At 37.9% G+C, this 18,114-nt stretch overlaps 1 pseudogene; it reads right to left on the reverse strand.

Annotated features, from left to right (window-relative positions):
* Nucleotides 1-1,421: 1,421 nt before the first annotated feature.
* Nucleotides 1,422-18,114, reverse strand: part of LOC149147898 (UDP-glycosyltransferase 85A8-like) — a 41,117-nt pseudogene continuing 24,424 nt past the window's right edge.

Consider the following 18,114-nt stretch of genomic DNA (forward strand, 5'->3'; position numbering starts at 1 on the left):
AGTGACTTCAAGTGCAACTTGGAAAAATAATTTGTGCAGCAAAATATGTAGCTAGAGCTCATTTTTGGCTAATTATGCATACTCAGGAAGGATGTTTACATGAAAAAAATAATTTCAATGATATTGCATACATTAAGGAAGAGTTAATAACACATGATAGGAATATCCTCTTCCTTCTCCTTCTCTGTCTTCACCTTTGTCATCATTGTTTGCATCTTTATTTTGAAATTTCTATACTCCATAGGGAAACTATCAGAGTAGTCAATTCTAACAACTACCCACATATCGAGTTGACTAGGCTCTGATAACATGTTAAGATTAGAGAGTAGACCTTATTAGACACACACTTATGTTGAATGCTATATATTGAACAAATGTAATGATATAAGTACAAATACAATAAACTTTGTCTCAAGATATGGAAACTATCTTGGACACAAAATCTAACAATCTGCACCACTCACCTTCTAGGATGATAACTAATTGGAAAAAATCTCTCAAACTAACTAAATCTAACTACCTCTTAGAAACTAGGACCACACTCCTCATAGAGACCAACTTTACCTAATTATGGCCAATAATTCTAATAATTAAATATGATCATACACACATAAGAGTAGGAATTATATACTCAACCAACTATGGAGCTCATGAGAATTTGCTCATATTTTAGCAATGTTTATTTTGTTTATACTAATCAAGATAGATACCTTTTATTTTCAATATTTCCGAATACTCACTTCCTTATAACGTCTTAGTTTCGTTTTTCCTTCTAAATTTTTATTACTCAACAATTCTTGCTTAAATTTTAATGTAATAATACTTTTAATATTATTATTATGCACAATAATATATTCCTTTATCCCTCAATAATCTACACATCCTTAGATTATCCTTACCAAAAATCGATCATTTTGAATAGAGTTAAATTTAATTGAAAAAACCACTTAATTTTGAATAGAGTCAAATTTAATTGAAAAAACCACTTATCTTTTGTATGGTTTAATTTATTGTTATATACATAATATACTTAATCCTGTATTCAGTAGAGAAAATACTTGATTAATAAATATTAATCGTTTATCCTAAACATAATAGATATCTCTTTTTACTAATTATCCAGTGAATAAAAATTTCCTTTATTATATTAATGATACCTTTTACTTCTTTCTGAACATAATCCATGTCCATAAAACTAAGGTGCTGATAGGGTTCGGTTATTTCAGAGTGGTCGTTTTTTTTTCTCCACCGATTCATGCAAATTAAGAAATTAAATTTAATTAAACGAATTTAAAACCGATTACCTTGGGCGTCATGCAACATGTAAAATTTTAACGAAACCATATTCATTTCATTCTCAATGAGATGTGACATTTATTTATGAATGCTATGATGATTAAAATACAAAGAGTGTGGTAATGAGAGCCAAACACAAATAGAACAACACTAAGTCTTTCGAAGCCTTTTCGTTACATCTTCTGGAATCCAAATCACATCGTTTCATTTTTGGATGTGAGTCCTTTATTCATCGTCATGTCATTAATGAAAGTGTTTAAATTCAGGAAAGACGATCCTCCGGGGAGCACAGCCTTTGTTGCGCACTCCTTGAGTCTGAGAACGTTGTCTCTCATCTTCTCTCCTTCCGCTGTTTTCATCATTCTCCTCACAACATCCTCAATCTCTTCTTTCATCACTACCTTTTGGTCATCCATATCCACATCTCCAAAATCCAAGCTGATCTTCCACACCTCCTTCGCGAATCTGCAGTTGAGAAACCGATCGCCAAAATATGGGAATCCCACTACGGGAACTCCCATGCTCATACTCTCCAACATAGAATTCCATCCACAGTGCGTGAGCAACAATCCCACTGAAGCATGGGCAAGGACTTTCCGCTGTGGCGCCCACTTCACAAAGTGTGCCCGATCCTTTGTTCGTGCTTCAAGGCCGTCAGGTAAAACCGCAGCTTGGCCATCTGCGATGTCCAACCGGAGAACCCACAAGAAAGGTTGTACGCTGCTCTCTAACCCTAGTGCCAGCTGCTCCAGCTGTTCCTTTGATTTCACAGCGATGCTGCCAAAGGAAACGTATATAACTGATCGCGGCTGTTGCATATCTAGCCATGTTAGGCAGCTGTCCTCCTCCTCCCACAGGCTGCTGGAGAAATCCCTCCCTTCTAAAAAATGGGAAGAAAGAGAGGTCCTATTGCCAGAGCCGGGCAGCCATTCAAAGGGACTGCTGTTACTGCGTCCCTTCCTTCCAGCTCCTCAAATGTGTTCACTAGTACGTAGTCCCCTTTACTTTGCTTCTGCGATTCGTACAGAAAAGAATTGAAAATAATGTCTGATGAATCCTGAATGCGATAGAATGTTATCAGGTAGGTTAGCTTCAATGGCGGGATATTGCCGGGAAGACAAGTAATGAGTTTTTCTGGATTGTTCGCTTCGCTCACTGCATAAGTTACAAACGCCAGTTTTTATGTTTCAGAGCCATTAAAAATCATTGAAATAAAAAATTCAGAATCCATAGGAACGAAGCAAGAAAGAAAAATATGGAAGACCATCGTTTAGCATTACAGACAGCTTTTTCGAATGATTATTCGTTCATCGGTATGTTTCTAAGGCTCAGTGAAGGTCTATGTCCGTTAGCAAAGAAATTTGCTTCACGAGAGGTATATTAAAACAGAGTCGTCTCTAAACGTATGTATATTTGGAGTTTCAGAAAAGGATAAAAAAAAACACATGTCGACAATGAGAACCTATATAAATTATTTATAAAAACCTTAGTTTTAAAATGTTTATTTTGATCGAAGCACAGAAGGAGGGGAATAAATGAAAGTTAGGGAAGTTTTTTTTTAATATAATTAAACATATCCAAATTATTTCGTTTTGCGTTTTATTTTTATTATTTTATTATTTAAAAACAAATTCTTATTATAAATATTTTAATGGCCAGTAAAATTATAAAAACATTAAGAGTTAGGAGGTATTTTTCATTGAATAGTCCTCCATCTGATTTTCATCAATGAAAACATAAGTTTATCTTAATTTTACATTCTTGTGTTTAAGGGTTAAAATTATGCAATTTAAAATATCACAATAAGGATATTATTTTGTTTTCAAGATTTATGAGATCTAGTTACAACTATATGCCCATTAACCAAGTCACTTATAATACATTAACAAGAAATATTGGTTAGAAAAAACAAGAAAAACAATTAGAGCCTCGATAACTATTATAGCAACCATGTTAGGGAATAAGATAATGTTGTAAAAACATTTTAAGGAGTCCTATTTGTGAAAACATCAACCTTATTCAACCTCAAATCTGAAAGATTAAAGGGTAAAATTATGTATTTCGTAATATTAAAATGAAGAATCTATTATATTTTTGAGATTTATGAGATCTTGTTGCAATTACATATCCATTTAACTCAAATTGTAATCCTATAAATCTAAAAACTAATGGAAAGAAAACAACAAAGATAATCCATGCCTAACATATTTTCCTAGAATTATAGCAATGATAGGGAACAAGATGATATTGTCGTAATCAAAGAAGAAAAATAATATACTAAAGCAAAGAAAGGAACCCTTTATTTGGGTGTAACAACATAAGTTTGAATTATATCGTGTGCATGGTGAATTTTTTTTGTTGGTTATTATTCTGTTTTTTTTATTAGTGAATTTTTTCTATAAACATTCCATTGGTCATAATATATCATAATAATAAAGTTATAGAGCATAAGGAATTAGTAGGTATTTTCAGAGAAATGTCATCAATTTAGTTGTATGTAATACATTAAAAAAACATAACAAGTTTTATTGTTTATAGTAAAAGTAGTTGGATGAGTTTTAAAAAGTAAAAGTCTCGAAAAAAAAATTATGACCAACAACAATACTAACAATTTTCTTATTTTTAATCAAATCCCTATATTTTAAGAGTAATATTACACATCAGTATTAAAATAAAAATACTATCTATTTTCAAAATTTATGTGATCTAGTTATAACCACATCCTAATTGACCATTTTCCGAGCATGAATGTAGTTATGAAAAATTAAGTAAAAAAGAACAACAAAAATAAGTATCGGCACTCTTTTATATCTAACAAACCATGCATAAATTGATTTACCTAAAAATATAGGAATAAGCATGTCAAAGGATACCGAGATATTCTATAAAGTGTATTAAGTCATTGCTACTATGAAATTTATTGATTTACCTAAAAATACAGGAATAAGCATGTCAAAGGATACCGAGTAAGTCATTGCTACTATCATAAATTTCATATTGAATGTCATCGTTATAAAATATGGACACAATAATTCTAAATATTAGAAATAGATATTTCTAATCAATAAGCAGAAAGTTAATTTTGTAAGATAAAATAAACGCATTAATAATAGGTTTACTTTTTTTTTAATGCAGCTAAAGATTCTTAGTTTATAGATGGTGGTAACTGAAAACATACGACAAGAAATAAGATGATATTATCCAAAGATGAATTGATAACGTCATTAGTAAACACTGAAACAATAGAGTGGTATAAGTAAACATTGAAACACTAGAGTGGTACATGTAGAGTGGTACATGTGATGGTTAAAGGAACCATCTCATCAAAACAAAGAAACTTGAGAAGAAGTTTATTTCTGATATTTATTATGTGCTTAGTTTGAAATAAAATTTGTTAAATTTTGGTTAATATTTGAAAAGGAATATGTTATTATTTTAAAGGATTATTTTTTTTGAGATTAATATAGTAGAAATGATATTATTTTAAAGGCGTTGATGAGTTACAAATTGATATTTCACTTTTAAGTGAAATTCTTCATGTTTGGAAAGTTGTTCCCGATGATGTGCCTTGGTCGTGGCATATAAGAAATTTCTATTTAATTTTTTTATAAAAAATATTTGGTAATTAAATTATTTTATAAAAAAAAAATATGTTAATTATTAAATATGTGAATATTGTATTTTAAGAAAAAAATAATTTTTAATACTATGTAGAGTTAAATCACATTTTTTATTAGTATTTTATTATCATTATTAATTATTTTAGTATAAGAAAATGTGTGTATATACTAAAACTAAAATAAAATAAAAATATATTTTGTCAATATGTTTAAGGTTGTAGAAAATATAACTTTTTTTAAAAGTGTTACATTTAAATTGGAGGGGAGAACATACCTTGAATAAACTACAAATTTTTACAAAGATAATGGAGAAAAGAAGCAATTAACTAGAAGCTATATCCCTCTACAAAAAAACAGTCTCAAATTGCAAAAATGGACCAATAAATGAATTAGTATGACCATAATTAAGATTAAAGATCTTCCAAACTATTTACCAGATTCTTCTTAAAAATTGATTTAGTAAGTGTCTATCTCTTGAAATGCAAACTTCTTTTAAAGTGTAAAATTGGAAAAAGGTTCTCCTGAAACAATTTTATCCCTCTACACTATATATATATATATTACATGAATATTTGGTTTGTTGAATACATAAATATTTTATTTACAAACCATATTGTTCATATTAAAAAAAAAATTATTATCAATATATGTTTAAATACATATCAACATTATTTTATATATCTACATTGACTTTTTTTAATTATTAATAATATTTCTAATTACCACATATTTATTTTAATTAAAAATTAAATGAATTTTGTATTTCCTTTTTATTAGGAAGCAATTGATTTTTTTTTATTTAATAGCTTTTTTTATATTTAAATATTTTATTTTGATTGTCTACCCCTAATTCTAATTAGCTTAAAAAAATTATGGTGTGGAAAATGAATCATCAAAAGGAGTCCAAAAAACTTTGGAAAAAGAATTCAAGAGTAAGTAACACAATGTATTTATGTGTAACATCTTTGAAAATAATAAAGAATTCACGCTTCTTTCATATTTGGTTGCGACACCTTGAACTTGGAGGTAGTACGAGTTCGACAAATTGATTTCTTCAAATTGGTTCTGTAGTGGTTGGGATCCTATTGCAGTATGGAAGAGTCTTGTTGTTGCTATCCTTGTGTATTGAATTTCTCAATCCACATTCTATGGCCAGATCCAATCTGCAATAATGCTACACCCTTCAATTCTTCTCAGGTCAATGATCTAAAACATAAAATGGACTTAGAATGGGCATCACTGCTTTGACCCAGATGCAATAATGCGCAGTTCTTGAAACGAGAATGAAAAAACACGAAATTTCCTTAGAGTCTATTCCTAACCAGTACCCTTATTTCGCTATCGCTCTCCAACTGAAATAAAGCGTCGATGTTACGGGTGTGTTGGGTAAGAAAAATATTTGTCTAGATGGGGAGAAATACATGTTGAACGATATCTTCCAAGTATTGAAAAATTTTACAAACAAACATGTTGTAGCTATTGAATGTAATGAAAAGAACAAGTTTTATCAGATTTATCTATGTGTCAACATGAATGCTTTTGGTTTCTCAATTGCAATTTATCCATCGCTGCCTTTTATCTATGTATTATGACGATATGCATGATCTGTGCACCCATGAGTTTGTGCATGTTGAATGATATCTTCCAAGCATTGAAAAGTGTTATAAACAGACATGTTGCAGCTATTGAATGTAATGAAAAGAACGAGTTGTATCAGATTGAATGTAATGAAAAGAGCAAGTTGTATCAGATTTATCTATGTGTGGACATGAATGATTTTGATTTGTCAAGTTAAATGTACCCATCGCTGCCTTTTATCTATGTATTATGACGATATGCATGATCTGTGCACCCATGAGTTTGAGTTTGAGTGTGTACGCGTCATCTTGCACCCATGAATTTGAGTTTTTTGGCTTTGTGCATCCTTCAATTTTAGAAGCACAATACTTGTGGGGCATTCAAATTAAAATAATGGTAACTTGCAAAGGTTGTTATTTTTTAAAGTTTATCAGTGAAATTGCATTGTAAATGAGTGCATTTTATGTAGAAACCAACACTTTTTTTATTTTCCTACATGGAGATCATGGTTTTTTTATCCTCATTTATGTGAATACTAACATATTCATCCTTTCACATTGTATGGGATAAGAGGGGATTGATAATGATCCTTCTAGTTTTAAAGCCCTATCAACTAATCATTTACAAGCTAGTGTGAGAAACAATGATATCATCTTCTCACCTTGTATTTGATTGTATGGGATAAGAGGGGATTGATAGTGAGACTTCTAGTTTTGAAGTCTTATCAATTAATCATGTACAAGCCAGTGTGAGAAACAATGATATCATCTTCTCACCTTGTATTTGATAGGGGGAATTGATGATTAGCTACCATTTTTGAAGATCTTAAGCCGCAACCGAAGCAATAATGAAACCAAAGCCTGAACCCTGAACCAAAATCAAAGTTACAACAAGAGTCAAAGTTTCGAGAGTGATTCAATTTATAGTCATCTTTAAACTGTTGGTATCATGAGCACTTTCACTCGAGAAGTCTTCAACTTCTAGCCAAATTTCGAACTATTCGAAGAACTGCACTAAGCATTTAAGAGTTGGTGGTCAGCCTTAAACTACCATTGGTTAAGACCCCAATTGTCTCCCTTTTTCAAGGACTAGGGAACACTTTTTCTAGCAAAATTATTCAACTTCTAGCCAGATTTGGAATTGTTCTAGGATCTGCATCACACGTTCTAGGTTGATATCTCAATGGTCCCCCTTTTTACAACATTATGTAGTGCTTCCTCTAGTAGAAGACTTCAACTTCTATCCATATTTGGAATTGTTCCAGGGACTGTACTAAGTGTTCCAATGTTGGTAGTTAGCCTTAAATAACCACTCGTTGAGACCTCAAGTTATCCCAGCTTATACCATCATTTCAGAGAGCACAACCAACTAATAGTTGTCATGCATTTTTTTCATTTCTGTATTACAACACTTTTCTTGGACTCATATACATCCCTTCAGATTAAGGGGGGAATTTTGGACACCTAATCCATTAAAGGTTATGGTGTGGAAGGTGAATCATCAAAAGGAGTCCACGAGATCTTGGAAGATGAATCCAAGAGTCACACAATGTATTTATATGTAACATCTTTGAGAATAATAAAAAAAATCATGCTTACCTTTCATATCTGATTACATATTCCAAACATGGTTAACACTAAAATACTATTCCTTTTCTTACTCTATATATACATATTTTTTTTTTTGTAAACTTAGGCATTCCTCTTTCTGTATTACGAAAGCAAAACTTACAGCCGACTAATGATCAGGTGGCGAATCTACCCGTAGGAAAGCAGACCGCCACCTATCAGCGTTATAACCAGACCAAAATTTAAATATGTTTTTCTCCTTCATACTGTCATAACCAAAATGTCGAGTACTTCTATCTAAACTAGCTACACAACTAGAACATAGTAACCGAGCATAGTTCATTCTTAACATCATTATTAAAAAAAACCAGAGACTCATCTCTTTCATTCCTCATCTGACGAGGTGATCGGGGCGGGCGCCATGGCACTGCACCCAGGTTTCACCTGCTTCTGATCCATTGCCCATTTCATTTTTGGTAGCATTTGTTCCATCTTCAGTAGCATCACGTGGTTTCTCATTGTCTGGACTTGGACGGCCGCAAGCTCTTTCAGGAGGGTTGCCTTTAGCTTATCTGCTTCCTCCCTTGTCTGGCTTTCTTCCTATTCCTCTCTCTGCTTCCTGTCTTCCTCCTCTTCTTCTCTGACAGCCTGGTTCATTTCCATAGCCCGGGCGACCACATGTTTCATTATCCAGTACTGTTGTAATGTTTTGTCAAACAGATATTTCCTGCTCTTAGTATTTCCGGGGTCGAGGATCAGTTCCTCCCATTCCCCTCTGGGAATTTCCTTATTCTCGCTAATGGTCCTCAACTCTCGTTCCCACCCATGGATTTGAGCGCGTGCTTCCAGGGTGTTCCCAGCCATATACGCCTTTATCAGGAACATGCTTTTTTCTGAGTCTGGGTTCCTTTCTCTCTGCTTCGGATTACTGCTGGTGCCTTCATCCCTGATTCGAGCTTGTTTTGCCTTCTTTGGAGCCATCTTGCTATGGTCCTGAAGCCTTGAATTAACTGAGGCTTGTCTCCCTAGAAAGACAGCAAACCACAAGTCAGTGCCTTTGAAATGAGGTTCTGCGGACATCCAGCCACTTACCTTCCCAACCTTGGCCTGAGGAGCCTGCCATTGCTTCTGGCTGGCATTCCTGAGCCACCCCACAACTTGACCTGTTATGCGGCCCGAAACCCTTCCCCTCCTCTCTACATCCCTGAACTCCTCACGCAGACCAGCATGGCTAGTCGCGACAAACAGATCCATCCTCCCCCAACTTCCCCTCAAATTGGGAAGGCTTATTACCCCCCCGAGACCTAAAAATCTTCTGCACGCATCCTGCCATGGTTTATCCAGGTAGCCGACACAGTTATGGACCTCATGGAACTCAGCGAGACCCAGAAGATCCACCCTCCCCTCCCACCTCTCTTTCTTATCATGATATGACCCCGACTACTGGGGCAGCGGGTTTCTCCACCCGAACTCTCCTCCACTCTGATGAGCTAGAGGTTATTCATCTCAGGGTCAGGATAACCTCCTCCTATCCTTCTACTAGTTAAAGGCTCCCTTTTGCTGAACATTCTTGATAAAAAGTGGGCGGTTCTACCTCTAACTAACACAAGGTCTGAGAGACAGGGGGCTCAAGGAAACATACCACCTTTCTTCGTGACGACCGAAGATGAGGGCTGCACGCTGAGCCTTGCTACCACCTTTCGTCGATCCTTCATTCTTCGTGCTATTCTGCATGAACGTTCTAATGGCCACCTCAGGCCTTTGCTTATACCCTCTCCTTTGTCTTTTAAACCTACCCTCCACTTGGCCACTTGATTGCCCGGCTTTCATCCCCGCATCCCTTCCTCAGGATTTGGTGATACCTGTCTGACCACCTTTATTCTTCATTACTCCTGCGTTCTCCCGGTCGCTCCTACCGTACCCTTTCTGTACCCCCGATTCCACTTGTCGTCTTTCCTTTGCCACTTATCCTGACTTCCCACACTCCCTCTGAATCTTTCCTCAATGAAGCCTCGGTTCTCTCCACTTCCCCGTTAGGTGGCTCTTGCCCCATCATCTACCCTGCTTCATCACTTATGTCTCTCCTATCCTTTCTTACGGATATGCTTTCTGTTCCTACCCACTGCAATCTTTCCCCGCAACTGTTACGTCATATCTAATTCCGGCTGTTTGTCTTGATATTTTCATTACCATCTGTTATAGACATTTTTGTGCCTAACAGCATGAAGCATGAAATGTCAATAATATAAGGGATCCAAAGTCCCTAAACATGTTGTTCCTACCCCTAGAGGAACAAGGTCAGCAAACCACAGCACTGAAAATGAGTTCTCCACCTGAAAACACTCAAAAACAAGCTATTTCTGGATCATGTCAGCTGCTCCACTGAGCATCTGCGCTGAATGTCAATTGCTCCACTCTGTACCTGCGCTGAATGTCAAAAGCAATGAAGGCTACCTGCGCTTGGCGAGTTTGGCCAAGTGGCACAGTCATTCTGCAAGGTGTCAAATGCCCAGGAAGCTTCCAAAATGACACTTGGATCAAGGAATTCACCTTGTGATGAGTAAGAGGATCTAGATCTCCAAGTGGAAGCAAGAGACTCCAAGTGGACTCAAGAACTGAAGAATAACTGAAGTGGGAGAGGACACTAGTCAGCTTCATGTCAGTCTTAAGCTGACTCATCCCTTCTCCAAAACTTCTATATATAGAGCTCTCTCATGAGGTCTATAGGAGGCTGGAATTTTGTGCAAGTAAGGAAGTGCTGTTGGTTTGAGTATAGAACTATTGGGTGATTTGCTTGAAGGAGGTGAAGAGGAGATTTCTTTCTGCTGGGAGGTGTTGCTGGATTGGGCCTATTATGGTTGTAACACTCTCAGAACTTTACTTCTTCCATTAATAAAGTATTTGAGGTTCTTCTATATGCATGTGTCTCTGTGGCGTATTGATGCTTGTATATTTGATTTATTCTAATCCTTGAATCAATTATGGATGTATGCTTCTTGTAGTTTCCTTTTCTTGTGCTTTTACAGGATCTTTGTGTAGCTGGGCCGGTGAAAGAGCAAGGAGCTAGGAGCAAGCGGCAAAGAGGGAAGATTGGATCAACCATTAGCGGAAGATAATGGTTAGTGGATCCCCTTTCTCTTCTCTCTCTCATCTCATAAAGAAGTAATCTTGAATAGCTTTGTATTCAGTTGTTGCTGAGGTACTATCACCCTTAGAGTGGGAAAGGGTCATTTCGTATTGGATACTTTTCCCAACAACAAATTGGCGACTCCACTAGGGATCGTATCTTGTTGGTTGTTTGTGTTTTGCTATTCATTTCATAAACAAAGGGAGTACCAAATCGAACTGTATTTGGATCTTTCAAATACAAAGTAGAGGGCAGCTACTCTAGCTCAGTTTCTGGGCAAGTTTATGGTTTGAAGAGCTGATCCAAAAGGACTCTAATAAGCTCTTAGTGATAGCTTTTCATCATCCTTTTCATCCCTTAGTGTGTCCTTGACTGATAGCTTCTGATTTGAGCAAAAACTGTGAATTTTTGTGCAATCTGTGACCCGGAAATCAAGAGAAACGAAAGTTTTGTTCTTCAGTGCAGGCTGTACAAAGGCTGTCTGCATTTCAGCGTAGTTCCCGAAGGAGCTACCTGCGCTGAAGGTCAAACAGACAGTGTCCCACCTGCGCTGGACCAGTTTTGCCTAGTGCTACTGGGGTTTCCTACTGTTTCTTGCCCTGTTTTCACTCTTGTTTTGTTGTCTGTTACCAGTCAATGTGCCTATCTGAAACCAACTTTCCTTGTCACTATTCCGCCTCGGTTGTATAAAGAAACTGTGTTTGTTCTTTGTGTATTTCTTGTGCATTTACAGTTTCCCATAACGAAAGAGAACTAGTCTTGTTGTGGCCTCTTAGATCTAGACCTGTGATTAAGTGTCGTTTGGATCTTAAGAGTTAGTTTGTTTCCTGTTCATAGCTGATTGAGCTTTTGATTTCGTCATATGGTTTGAGTTTACATATTTCTAGTGTCGAAACAAGTAAACCTTAAGGTGTCTTTTGATTTTGGACAAGCTTGTTTGCTTTCACTTGAAATTGAATTCAAAGTTATACAACAGCTTTCTTTTTGTGTCACACAAACATTAAGAAAGAGAAAAGAAATACTTGCATTGTGCATGTGCATTATGACAGCTTGCATGTTGATTTAGGAAAAAGTGCATTAGTGTGTGCTCTATGATCTGTGTGAAAAGATGTTATCTTTCTTTTCCCTCAGTAGTTAAGATTTTCAAAGTTGAAAGATTGAAAATCTTGCTTATCATCTTAGACTGCATTTAGGAGTGTTATCATACATCTTGTGGTGATCCATAAAGGCAAACTGCTAAACAAGATCAACCTTAAAATAAATTGAATTTACATAACAACGCATTGAAACATAACGCAAACACATAGAGGTCTAAGCTAGAGACGTGTTCCGGCGTCGTTAAACGTGATATCTTAGCGTTGAGTGGTTGGGTGATTCCTCCACGGTGAAGCGATAAGTATCAATACGGAATTGTGCTCCCACGTACCGTCGCGTATATATTGGGAGACCCCTATAGGAACAAAGCCTTTATCCAATAGGAAACCGTGTCGGCCGCCCTATTGATCGCAATGCAGTGAACACAGCATTCAGGAAGATCGACCACTCGTACCGTAAAACGTATTCTGTGGTTTTGCGAAAAGTTTGGCACACCCTCTGCCTAGAACTCCAGAGCAGTTTCTTTTGGCCTTTTTCAAACTCTATAACTGAAAAAGTCCATCCGAGCATTTGTCACTTCGGGCTCGTTAAAACATCGAAGGAGAGTAGAGTCATCTTCAGCTTTTTCTCGACTCTTAAAAAGTGAAAAAGCAAGTTGTGTCTAAGCGTCGTTATAAAATTTATTTTAAATGGAACATAATCACCTCCTATTCCCGCGTTGATCTTAGGTTGAGAACATGGAACGCCCCAACCAAGGAATTCCACATGATGGAAATCCTAGTCCATTCTCCTCATGGGGAGAAGTTGGTGCGCCCCACATGGCCAAATTGTCGCTTCCAGGACTGACAATTGGCCTGCCTATTTGGCTATTCTCAACTAATTTAGTTCAGACCACCGTGGTTCCTGAACAGTCGAGTCAACAATTAGATCAGTCTAGAGCTGCCCACCAGCCTTCTACTTCTTATAACTCTTCCTCCAATCCTTCATCTTCGCAGGGTAGAGCCGGCAAAAGCCAAGCTCCTATGGAGAAGAAGGAGAAGAAGAAGAAAGAGAAGAAGAAGAAGGAGCCTAAGGCGACTGGGGGCAAGCAAAAGACATCTGACAAAAATCCGCACATAGCACAGACCGGGCCTAAATCGCCATGTGTCATATGTAGAGGAGACCACTTCCATAGAGATTGTCCCTGTATTCCCCGGATACTAAGGGACTGGTCCCCTCGGTTGCACAATTCGGGAGCATCAATCTCTGATAGCCAGGTTGAGTGCTTACCGTCAACCAGCGAAAGTGAAGGATCAAGATGAAAGGGGGGAGCAAGATCCCCCTGTAGACTGTGTGAAGGTGATCACGTCATCCACCATTGTCCCTTCTTAGACGAAGCGAAGAGATTTTTGGAAGATCGTCCGGTTTCACCATTGAGACTTCCTCCTGGATACAAAAAACTCGTGCCAAGTCCTTCGTTGGTTGAAAACACAGCTGGCCCGCTCAAGTGGTCAGCCGAAGCGTCAGTCATTGAAAATGAACCTAATGAATCCAGACCAGACGAAAGTCTAAAGGTCGATACGGCAGTTGACCCGGTTCTTCCTTCAGAGGTTTCATCCTCAAATGACACCGTCACTGAAGATTCCTCTTCAAATGACACCCTGACTGAAGAGAATAAGGATGACACCATCCAGATTCTTTTCATCAACACAGATTCTGATGAGCATCAGGGCAATGCGCCCATTCCTTTATCGCAGGAAGGAACATCGTCAGGGTCACATCCGGCCATATATTCGGTCCCACCACCAAGCAACCTGGTTGTGTCCTTTGATTGGAACCAACTAGGCAGGCCCCGGTTACCAGCCAGTATACCATTCAGAATCATAGTCCAAATTTACAAGATGGTAATGGCTGGAACTATCATTGATGAAGGGGCATCTGTGAGTATCCTTTCCTCTATTGCTTGGAAAGCACTGGGTTCCCCGGAGCTTTTGCCTGAGATAAGAAATCTCTTGGGTTTTTATAAAGGAACCAGTCGACCATTAGGGATCCTCCCCAATGTACCTCTTACATTGAAAGGGAAGACCGTTCAAATGAACATGATGGTCGTTCAAGGACCCTTGGATTATAACCTACTCCTTGGACGAGACTATATATATTGCATGGGAGCTATAGTCTCCTCACTCTTTAGAGTAATGTGTTTTCCACACGAAGGAAGAATGGTCAAGCTCGTAGACCAACTTTCATTTCCGGGATCACGCATCGCAAATAGTCAGATACCAACCCTAAATGGTCTATTCACTCAAGAAATGTCTCCACCCCCAGTCCTCCTTCCCGATGAGTGCGAGTGATTCGGAAAGATGGGACTGGAACCCAGGGGGCATGCATCCTGGTCTGCTTTGGGCAGAGAAAACCTTGGGTATAGGGTAGATTTCCGCGGAAGAATATGACTAGTCCGTACCCCGTCCATCTAGGAAGAGGGGTTGTTCTGGAATAAGATTCTTTTGTCAAAGTTATGTGAGTGAAATAATCTGTTTTTCACCCACCTTTGTCTACTTCGGTAGACATTGCCGAAGAAGTGTTCAGTTTGAAAGATTAACAGAGCAATCTTTGGGTAACCTGAAAGAGGTAAGCCTCACCCTTTAAAACAAATGTTTTATCGGATAAGTAGGGGCAGCCTTGAAATTGTATTTTATACTTGGGGGCATGCAAACCTTTTGGAGTGTAAGCAAAGAGCGGTTATTTATCTGTTTTTTGGATTAGTCGTTTCCTAACTTGCGTAAAGAAAGGATGTGGGGCAAAAGTCAAAATTCGCCGAATTAGGAGCATAGCTTCGTGAGATAAAGCTCCATAAAAAATAGCTATCTCACAGGAGACATTCTTATCTTATGACTGGTAGATTCGAGCAGTTTTACCGCGGAATTTATGCTCGTTAAAAAATAGAAAAGCGAGATCCGAGCAGTTTTAACGCGGAATTCATGCTCGTTAAAAAATAAACATAAGCATTGAGCAGTGTTTTGGCGCATTCAAGCTCATTAAAAAATGAACCCATCTCGGTAAATAACCACTGTGATCGTAAATTTATTAGCCATAAAAAGCCTTGGTTGTGTTTACACCCGCCACCTCCATTTCATTTGGCCAATCGTTCACCTCCATATGATTGTTTACCCATTTTGAGGAACAGCTGCGAAGAGTGATTTCACTTAGCCATCCTTGTGACACTGCCGTGATTGGAAAATTCCAACCTGTACCTGGAATCTGCTGCTATCCCTGTTTATCACTCGTTCCTCAAAAGACTAGTCTTCTTTGAGCTCTTTTCATCTGACTCGTAAAATATGAAAAGTTTGCCGAGTTTTGGCCTTCCAGCTCGTTAAAAGGACCGGAAGAGCTATCCCTCCTCTAGATTTTAATCTTTTTGGACCTGAGGGATTATTACACAAAAAGGTCGAGCGCTTGTTTTATTCGGCTCGTTAAAATTATCGAAAACTCATCCCTTCTGTATTGTTTTATACTTTTTCGGACTTAAGGGATTAGATGACGAAAAAGGAATTTTGGAGTTAACTTTCTGTACCTTTTCAGACTCTAAAAATGAAAAGGACCGAGTTTTCCTTGTCGTTAGACTCGTTAAAATGATTAAATAGCAACAAACTTGTCTTTAGACGAGAACGAGTTTCCCTATCGCTAGGCTCGTTAAAACATAGCGATGGGCTTGCCCGAAGGGCAGGTTATAGAACAAGCATATGTTATCCTCCTCAAGCTTGACAAAAATAAAGAGGTACTGGTCAGAAATGACTGGGGAAAAATTGGGAGAACCTCTAAGCTTTAATGGTAGCAAGTCGCTCTTGAGCATGACACTTTGTCCTCCATATCACATCGGGTTGGGTTGTTTCATTCACCGGTCTCATCACCATGGTCCTCGCCAAACCATCCACATTTGGGGTAATGCTACCGATCCATCACATCAGTGTCGTTATATGTTCAAGAGATGTTGTTCAGAAAGAGTCAACCGTGTCCCATGCACTGCCATACATTATCCTTCATCCACCCATGATCGCCGCCCTGAATCATATCTCACAGATTGTTTTCACCTCCACTAAAATCATTAGCTCCGTTCCGAGTCACTGATGTGGGATTCATTAAGGCCCTCCTTTGACAGATCGCTTCTTGTCGACTTCAGCTCATTATCCAAGAAGTTGATATAGGAACACCCCCCCAGTACTTTGAAGCTTGCATGCCTCAATGGCAAGTTTCTCACTTCCGGCGACAGGTATACATCAATGACCTTCGACCAGAAGATTTTGCGTGGTGTTCGATGCCAAGTCCTTTATTCACACCACGTTAATTGTACTGCAGTACCTTGAGGGTCATTATCATTATCGGTGATTCCTCTCGCGCTTGTTATCGGTTTACATTATTGACCGGTAATCAAGCGATGTCTTTCCATGTTCGACTTCAGCGCAATTCTCACATGGATCGACTTGTACTTAGAGTGAAGATCGAACGAGTTTTGAAGAGCCCGGATCTAGTTTCATCCATCCGGGCTGCGATATATATTCAGGAAATATAAAGACATTTGTTATGTACATCATTGCAGTAGATGATCATCCTACTCAAAGGATGATAATTTCAGCAGAGAATTATCAGTCTACCATCAGACGATCGTCTGTTCTATGTACCAAAATGAATTTATAAAGCTGAGCATGGGAATGCCCGCCTCAGCTAGATCATGAAAGTAGAATGAAAAATAATGTATTATATTGTATTTATTACAGGGCACCTCTCAGCGATTGAATGAACTTCGGATCCTCCTGATAAAGCATTTCCCCCGATAAACGACCTCATACTTTAGGGGGCAACTGTTATAGACATTTTTGTGCCTAACAGCATGAAGCATGAAATGTCAATAATCTAAGGGATCCAAAGTCCCTAAACATGTTGTTCCTACCCCTAGAGGAACAAGGTCAGCAAACCACAACACTGAAAATCAGTTCTCCACCTGAAAACACTCAAAAATAAGCTATTTCTGGATCATGTTAGCTGCTCCACTGAGAATCTGTGCTGAATATCAACTGCTCCACTCTGTACCTGCGCTGAATGTCAAAAGCAATGAAGGCTACCTGCGCTGGGCGAGATTGGCCAAGTGGCACAGTCATTCTGCAAGCTTCCAAAATGACACTTGGATCAAGGAATTCACCTTGTGATGAGTAAGAGGATCTAGATCTCCAAGTGGAAGCAAGAGACTCCAAGTGGACTCAAGAACTGAAGAATACCTGAAGTGGGAGAGGACACTAGTCAGCTTCATGTCAGTCTTAAGCTGACTCATCCCTTCTCCAAAACTTCTATATATAGAGCTCTCTCATGAGGTCTATAGGAGGCTGGAATTTTGTGCAAGTAAGGAAGTGTTGTTGGTTTGAGTATAGAACTATTGGGTGATTTGCTTGAAGGAGGTGAAGAGGAGATTTCTTTCTGCTGGGAGGTGTTGCTGGATTGGACCTATTATGGATGTAACACTCTCAGAACTTTACTTCTTCCATTAATAAAGTATTTGAGGTTCTTCTATATGCATGTGTCTTTGTGGCGTATTGATGCTTGTATATTTGATTTATTCTAATCCTTGAATCAATTATGGATGTATGCTTCTTGTAGTTTCATTTTCTTGTGCTTTTACAGGATCTTTGTGTAGCTGGGCCGGTGAAAGAGCAAGGAGTTAGGAGCAAGCGGCAAAGAGGGAAGATTGGATCAACCATTAGCGGAAGATAACGGTTAGTGGATCCCGTTTCTCTTCTCTCTCTCATCTCATAAAGAAGTAATCTTGAATAGCTTTGTATTCAGTTGTTGCTGAGGTACTATC

Source organism: Pinus tabuliformis, chromosome 9, assembly GCF_031772625.1.
Source record: "Pinus tabuliformis cultivar Carrire ecotype Pingquan chromosome 9, CPIR1, whole genome shotgun sequence".
Classification (NCBI taxonomy): Eukaryota; Viridiplantae; Streptophyta; class Pinopsida; order Pinales; family Pinaceae; genus Pinus; species Pinus tabuliformis.